At 40.6% G+C, this 7,292-nt stretch overlaps 1 non-coding gene across 1 annotated transcript; it reads left to right on the plus strand.

The window, feature by feature from the left end:
• Positions 1-1,621: 1,621 nt before the first annotated feature.
• Positions 1,622-1,693, plus strand: trnaa-cgc (transfer RNA alanine (anticodon CGC)). Its single transcript has one exon. It is a non-coding gene; the product is annotated as a tRNA-Ala (tRNA).
• The last annotated feature ends 5,599 nt before the right edge of the window (positions 1,694-7,292 follow it).

Consider the following 7,292-nt stretch of genomic DNA (forward strand, 5'->3'; position numbering starts at 1 on the left):
TGTAGCATTGTGAATGTTGTGCTTCAAATGCTATTGAGTCATGAAGAGGACCTCCCTATCCCAGTGTATTGCATGTCTAATCGGTGCCGTATTGAAAAAATCATAAAAAAACTGAAAGAGGTTTCACAACCCAAAGCAAGGCTGGGAAAGGTCAGAGGACCTGCTTAGTGTGTAAAACACTTACTTGCAGCATTGTGGGTGCTGTGTTTTAAATGCTATTGGCTTGTGAACAGCATCCCCCTATCCTAGTGCACAGTGCCACATTCAATAAAACCATGAGAAAAAGAGATTCACAACCCAAAGCTCTCCCAGTCTTCTGTGTAAACAATCATGGACATCATGATTTGAACATCATGGGTGCTGTTTTTAAAAAGCTGTTGAGTAAAGAATAGGAATTGTCCTGCAGAATGAAAACAGGAAATAAAGAAAGGTTTTCAGAAATAAAACAAAGCTTTATTCCCATGCTGACAGTCTGGGTAATTGGAAACTGCTGTTCTGCTTCCTATGGTCATATATGGGTTTTTCGCATGAAACTCTATTGAGCAGTATTTCTGCGTTGTGAACGTATGTATGTATACAGCGGTCCCCCAGTGTTCCAGATGGTGCGTAATTGTGCATCAATCAAAACCCCGAGTGCCAGAAAAGGATAATTAGCTCACTGATATCTTTATGGAGGGGTTCTGAAAATTTTCAAAGTCGTGGTCTTTAAAATGCATTTGGTTTGAAGGCATTCTGTGTTATATGATATGTGATATGGCACAAGAATATTCGTGCGTGGGATAAAAAGACAAACTGAAGGCTGTGAGAACATTCACAATGTACTTTATACACAGAGCAATTGTATATACAAAGCAATTGTTTCATAAATCAAAATCGTTTTCGAACTTCAAGCTTACTTTACCCCGGTCAAAGTGATGAAGACACAGACATTTAATGAAAACGAATTTGATTCACTCAAGGCTCTGCTCTTTTGTTGTGATGTCATTTTAATTAATGTTAGCTGTGATTAGGTGTCGTTTTTGTCTCTTTTAACTTAAGAGTTAAAGAGTTTAAGAGTCTGCTCCTTTCTTCCTGGTATAGAAATAACGTTCCATGTTTACAACCACCACTATAAATTATTTGTTCAGCTCTAACACCTGTCTGCATTGACAAGGGATCTCAAAATGACATATTAAATTAGAACACGATCCTTCTGGTTACCATTCCTGTGGTTGGAGCGTTGTTTCACCCTTTTTCGTTCTTCTACAATATTTACAGACAGGGCTTTATCACTGGAGTTGTACAGAAGAAGTGTGCATCGGTCCATGAAAATCATCAGTACTGCTGTTGTTCTATGCATAGTTTAACCGAGAGCACTTAAAAGATGCAAAAAGCTTTCAAAGAAAACAGAATTAAAAGACAGCAGAGTAAGGAGGTAAAAAAGCACTCCCCCGTCGAGGAATTAACCACTGTCGCCCGTGTGACTGGATATAAAAATAACTGATTCGCTTTTGCCCAGTCTCTGGAAGCTTCAATGCGATTATTTTTCCTTCCTTATTTCTTCATTCCCATGAATTTACTCTGTAGTAGAGGAAACACGAAAGTGGGAAATTGCAGGCATTTTCCATGAGCACACACTACTGGGGATGTAGCTCAGTGGTAGAGTGCATGCTTCGCATGTATGAGGTCCCGGGTTCAATCCCTGGCATCTCCACGTGCTTTATATTATTGTGCTCACATCGCAATCTTCTGTTGTGTGAGAACTCTTTGTCGGTGTTCATAGAGAGCCAGGTTTACACAATTAATTCAGTCACACACGAAGTGCTACAGTGTTGCTCTGCTGTTTTAGATGTACCTCCAAAGCATTTAGTTCTGTTAACTACAACAAATGATTTGAACTAATTTAATGTCATATTCAGGAAATCCAGAGAACGTCTCCACACTTGTCGTGGCTGTTGAAGAAATCACCTGTTAAATCTCACCCGGGATTTCTTGAGAGATCATTCAGCGAGTGAGTCCTCCCTCTTGACTCCGCACTAAACTGAAAGCTGCGCGAACTCCTCACTGCGTGTCCTGTACTGTTACAGGTGCTCTCGTGTAGATGTGGAGCACAGCCATAAGGACACTTTGAACTTTTTCCGTATGTGAAGGAAAAGGCAAAAGAGCATGAATAGTATTAATCGTTTAAAATATCCATGGTACAACTCAAGAAAGTACTGAAGGACTAAACAACGACTTTTGATGATTACAAGAGATTCAAGAAACACAACCATCCACACACGGGCTTGGATCCTGAACACTTAAGTTAAGACAAAGCGAAGGATACGAACTGTAAACTCTCTTCACGTCTTACCGTTTGTGAAATAAAACAATTTCTTACTTTCTTAATAATTTCTTACTGCTGATAGACGACTTATTGCATTTTAACAAAATCACAATTACAAACATTTTGGGTTAAACTGTTATTCACACACTCTAACGAAGATAAACGTTAGTGTCTTCCGGTGTGTGAGCCCATTTCTAATAAGAATAAAAAATAAGTTATATAAATTGAATTGTTCTACTTTTTATACTTACATAGTCTTAATATTTCAGTTAAATATTTTCTTCTGTAGTAATACTAGTCTCGATTTACAATTTTTGGACATGGTGCATCTTAATTAACTTTGTTATTAGTTGTTATTAGTTTCGGTTTTTGGAAAATCGCGCCCAGAAGCTACCAAATTGTACAATTGGACAGTTGTAATGCAATAGCAGCCTTCTGGGTGGAAAACAAAAAGTATTTCTTGGTATGAATCCTAGCTCATTTATAGGCGGCATTCTAGGACTTCTCGCTTCAGAAATCCTGTCAACGCATCGTACGTTTCTACTCCATCAATATCAGCAGTGTTATCACTACCAAACGCTAAGAATAGATCCTGGCAATCCTTCGTGAGATCTTCGTTGGAAAATTGTTTATTTTATTTTTTAAAAATATTTTCAATACCATCCAAAAAGTCAAGTTTCAATTGTATGCAACTGATGAGATCTCTCTTCGATGGAAGTTATAAGTACATCCAAAACACGTTTCTTGTGGATCCAGAAGAGGATCATTATGAGGCTCAAAACATGCCTGTCTCTTCATTTTTTGAGGACAAATTGATTATTGAGGTGTAATCAAATCCAAATCATCTGCTATTGCTGTTGTTTCTTTGATAGTTTCTTCAAATCCTTCAATTGATCTTCGATATCGAGGGATAATATCATAGAAGTTGTGGTTTTCTTTTAATCACCAATTTTATTAAAATTTCACCTTCTTTTACAGATGTCTTGCATGTATCACAAGATATAACAGTCCCCTTGCGTCCTCAGGTAAAATGTTTTAAAAAGTACAACAAAAGTACAATATACTGAACAGCATTTATGCTTACAAGTATATTAAAATGAAGGTACATATACCAAGATATTAAAATACAATTGTACAGATTTGTGAAGTTTTCCACCAAATCTGCAGTGTAATTTTGAAGTATTATAGCTAAGAATGCAAGGTGAGTATGAAGATCAAATTCAATGAGTGAAAATGATTTTCTTGGAAGTTGCCGATGTTGGTCATTATTGATCATTCCAGGTGATATTGACTTAGGTCCTCAAATGTTTACTTGGTGTAGCTTGAAATGTGCAAAACACTCACATTTCTTTCAAATATGAAGATGTTTTACTGTATCTAGTGCTCTGTACTGGTCAATTTGGGTGCTATAAAATACCTATGTTTTGAGGTGCAGTATAAAGTGAATATTGGGGTGTCTCTAGTGCTGTGGGATGCTGTGTTTTAAATTGAGCAGCTCCTGAAGGCAGGACAAGGAGTCTTAGATAGATACAGTGCCTTGCGAAAGTATTCGGCCCCCTTGAACTTTTCAACCTTTTGCCACATTTCAGGCTTCAAACATAAAGATATAAATTTTTTATTTTATGTGAAGAATCACCAACAAGTGGGACACAATTGTGAAGTGGAACGAAATCTATTGGATTTTTGAAACTTTTTTAACTAATAAAAAAATGAAAAGTGGGGCGTGCAAAATTATTCGGCCCCTTTACTTTCAGTGCAGCAAACTCACTCCAGAAGTTCAGCGAGGATCTCTGAATGATCCAATGTTGTCCTAAATGACTGATGGTGATAAATAGAATCCACCTGTGTGTAATCAAGTCTCTGTATAAATGCACCTGCTCTGTGATAGTCTCAAGGTTCTGTTGAAAGCGCAGAGAGCATCATGAAGACCAAGGAACACACCAGGCAGGTCCGTAATACTGTTGTGGAGAAGTTTAAAGCCGGATTTGGATACAAAAAGATTTCCCAAGCTTCAAACATCCCAAGGAGCACTGTGCAAGCGATCATCTTGAAATGGAAGGAGTATCAGACCACTGCAAATCTACCAAGACCTGGCCGTCCCTCTAAACTTTCAGCTCAGACAAGGAGAAGACTGATCAGAGATGCAGCCAAGAGGCCCATGATCACTCTGGATGAACTGCAGAGAACTACAGCTGAGGTGGGAGAGTCTGTCCATAGGACAACAATCAGTCTTACACTGCACAAATCTGGCCTTTATGGAAGAGTGGCAAGAAGAAAGCCATTTCTCAAAGATATCCATAAAAAGTCTTGTCTAAAGTTTGCCACAAGCCACCTGGGAGACACCCCAAACATGTGGAAGAAGGTGCTCTGGTCAGATGAAACCAAAATCGAACTTTTTGGCCACAATGCAAAACGATATGTTTGGCGTAAAAGCAACACAGCTCATCACCCTCAACACACCATCCCCACTGTCAAACGTGGTGGTGGCAGCATCATGGTTTGGGCCTGCTTTTCTTCAGCAGGGACAGGGAAGATGGTTAAAATTGAGGGGAAGATGGATGCAGCCAAATACAGGACCATTCTGGATGAAAACCTGTTGGAGTCTGCAAAAGACCTGAAACTGGGACGGAGATTTATCTTCCAACAAGACAATGATCCCAAACATACAGCAAAATCTACAAAGGAATGGTTCACAAATAAACGTATCCAGGTGTTTGAATGGCCAAGTCAAAGTCCAGACCTGAATCCAATCGAGAATCTGTGGAAAGAGCTGAAAACTGCTGTTCACAAACACTCTCCATCCAACCTCACTGAGCTCGAGCTGTTTTGCAAGGAAGAATGGGCAAGAATTTCAGTCTCTCGATGTGCAAAACTGATAGAGACATACCCCAAGCGACTTGCAGCTGTAATCGCAGCAAAAGGTGGCTCTACAAAGTATTAACGCAAGGGGGCCGAATAATTTTGCACGCCCCACTTTTCATTTTTTTATTAGTTAAAAAAGTTTCAAAAATCCAATAGATTTCGTTCCACTTCACAATTGTGTCCCACTTGTTGGTGATTCTTCACATAAAATAAAAAATGTATATCTTTATGTTTGAAGCCTGAAATGTGGCAAAAGGTTGAAAAGTTCAAGGGGGCCGAATACTTTCGCAAGGCACTGTATCTTTATTAATGCACCAGCCTGTAATAAGACAATACAGAGGAGTCAGAATTGAACACAATAAAACAATAAACAACCCAGGGTATTTCTGAATCATCCTGTATAATATGATATTATTCTAGAAACATTTTTTATTGCTCACACTTTTTTTGTTTTCGAGTAAATGAAGACTTTTTCACATGTCACAGCATATCACTCAAATTATCACTTATATATAAAGTTTATTATTACAGTAACAAGTAAGTTAAATAACTTTTTAAAGATTTTATACGCTCCATGTTTTCACAAATTATCAATAGAGGGTGATAATGGCCAGCTTCTGCTCTATCCATCTGTGGATAGAGCAGAGCAGTGTTTGTCCCCTATGTACTGAGCCTGTTGGACAGCAGCTCTTTCAGTTGAGTCCCTCAGACCCTGAGTCTGTCTCTGTGCAGCTACAATCCAAACAGATGTTCCAGCCCCTCCAGCTGTGGCCCCAGTGTCTCTCTGCGTGGAGCCGACTGCATGACTGAGACTCTAACAGCACAGTGGAGCTGAACTGATACTGATGGACTGATGCACCCCCAGTATGAACAGTGTGAAGGAACAGCTCACATCCTCTTCCTTATCATTATAGGTAGTAGTAGCAGCAGTAGGAGCAGCAGTAAAATATTAGTAGTAGCAGTAGTATCAGTGGCAGCAGTTGTGGTAGCAGTAGTACTATTAGCAGTTATGCTGTATTTAAACTCTCCTGTTCAATATAGCAGAGTTCTTGTGTTACAGCTTCACCATAATAGCTGCAGCAGCAGGAGTCAGTTTCAAATTAGAAAAAGCAACAAAATAATAAAAAAGTGCAGTCCTTGTTAATACAACGGTGATTTAGGGCAGAGCTTCACTGGAGCTACAGGTCAGGCTCTGCAGTGATTCTGTGGTTTGTGCTCCTCCGAGCTCTTCCAGCACAGGAAGCCAGGCTGTACTGTGAGGCTGTGGGTGTCAGTTTGATGAGGCAGCTGAGAGCTGAGCTGTACAGGGAGACACACAGGGAGCCCAGTATTCAGAGCTCTAGTGCTGCACAGGGAGACACAGGAGAGCCCAGTGTTCAGAGCTCTAGTGCTGTACAGGGAGACACACAGGGAGCCCAGTATTCAGAGCTCCAGTGCTGTACAGGGAGACACAGGAGAGCCCAGTGTTCAGAGCTCTACAGGGTGACAGGTCCTCTCCCCACTCAGCTCTCACAGTGTGTCTCTCAGGGCTGAACAGGAGGGCTGTTCCTGTATGAATGGAGGCTGACTCTCAGAGCTCCAGTCAGTATGAGGAGAAGCTCTCAGACCTGACTGCTGGCAGAGCCTCTGAGCCTGAGTGGCCATGAGCACTGAGCTCCTCAGCAGCTGAGAAAAGCCTCCTGTCCTGTGGTTGAACACCTGCACTGTCTTTCTGCTCCTTCTCCTCTCTCTCCCCCTTCCTGTCTCTCTCGCTGTGCATGCTCTTATCTGTCTATCTCACTCCTCTTCTCTCACTCTGTCAGTCTGTGCAGAGTATCTGAAGGGGATGTAGCATCACATGACAAATGATAAAAATTCTCTGAGGTAGAATAAAAAAAAATCCTCTTCTCAGTCAGATTCACAGCTCAGACTCACACTCAGAACTCTGGCTCCCTCAGTACTTTACCCAAACTCCTACCTCCTGAACAGACAGAAGCTCATCTTCATACTTTTCTGTCCTGACAATCCAGAACCAGAGGACGTTCAGACAATCAATGCTGCTACATGAATATTATCAGACAGAACAACCTGGACTCAGGCCACATCTCCCCCTTTTCTCCTTCCTCCCACCCCTCTTAGAGACAGA

Source organism: Lepisosteus platostomus, chromosome 5, assembly GCF_059453375.1.
Source record: "Lepisosteus platostomus isolate fLepPlt1 chromosome 5, fLepPlt1.hap1, whole genome shotgun sequence".
In the NCBI taxonomy this organism is placed as follows: domain Eukaryota; kingdom Metazoa; phylum Chordata; class Actinopteri; order Semionotiformes; family Lepisosteidae; genus Lepisosteus; species Lepisosteus platostomus.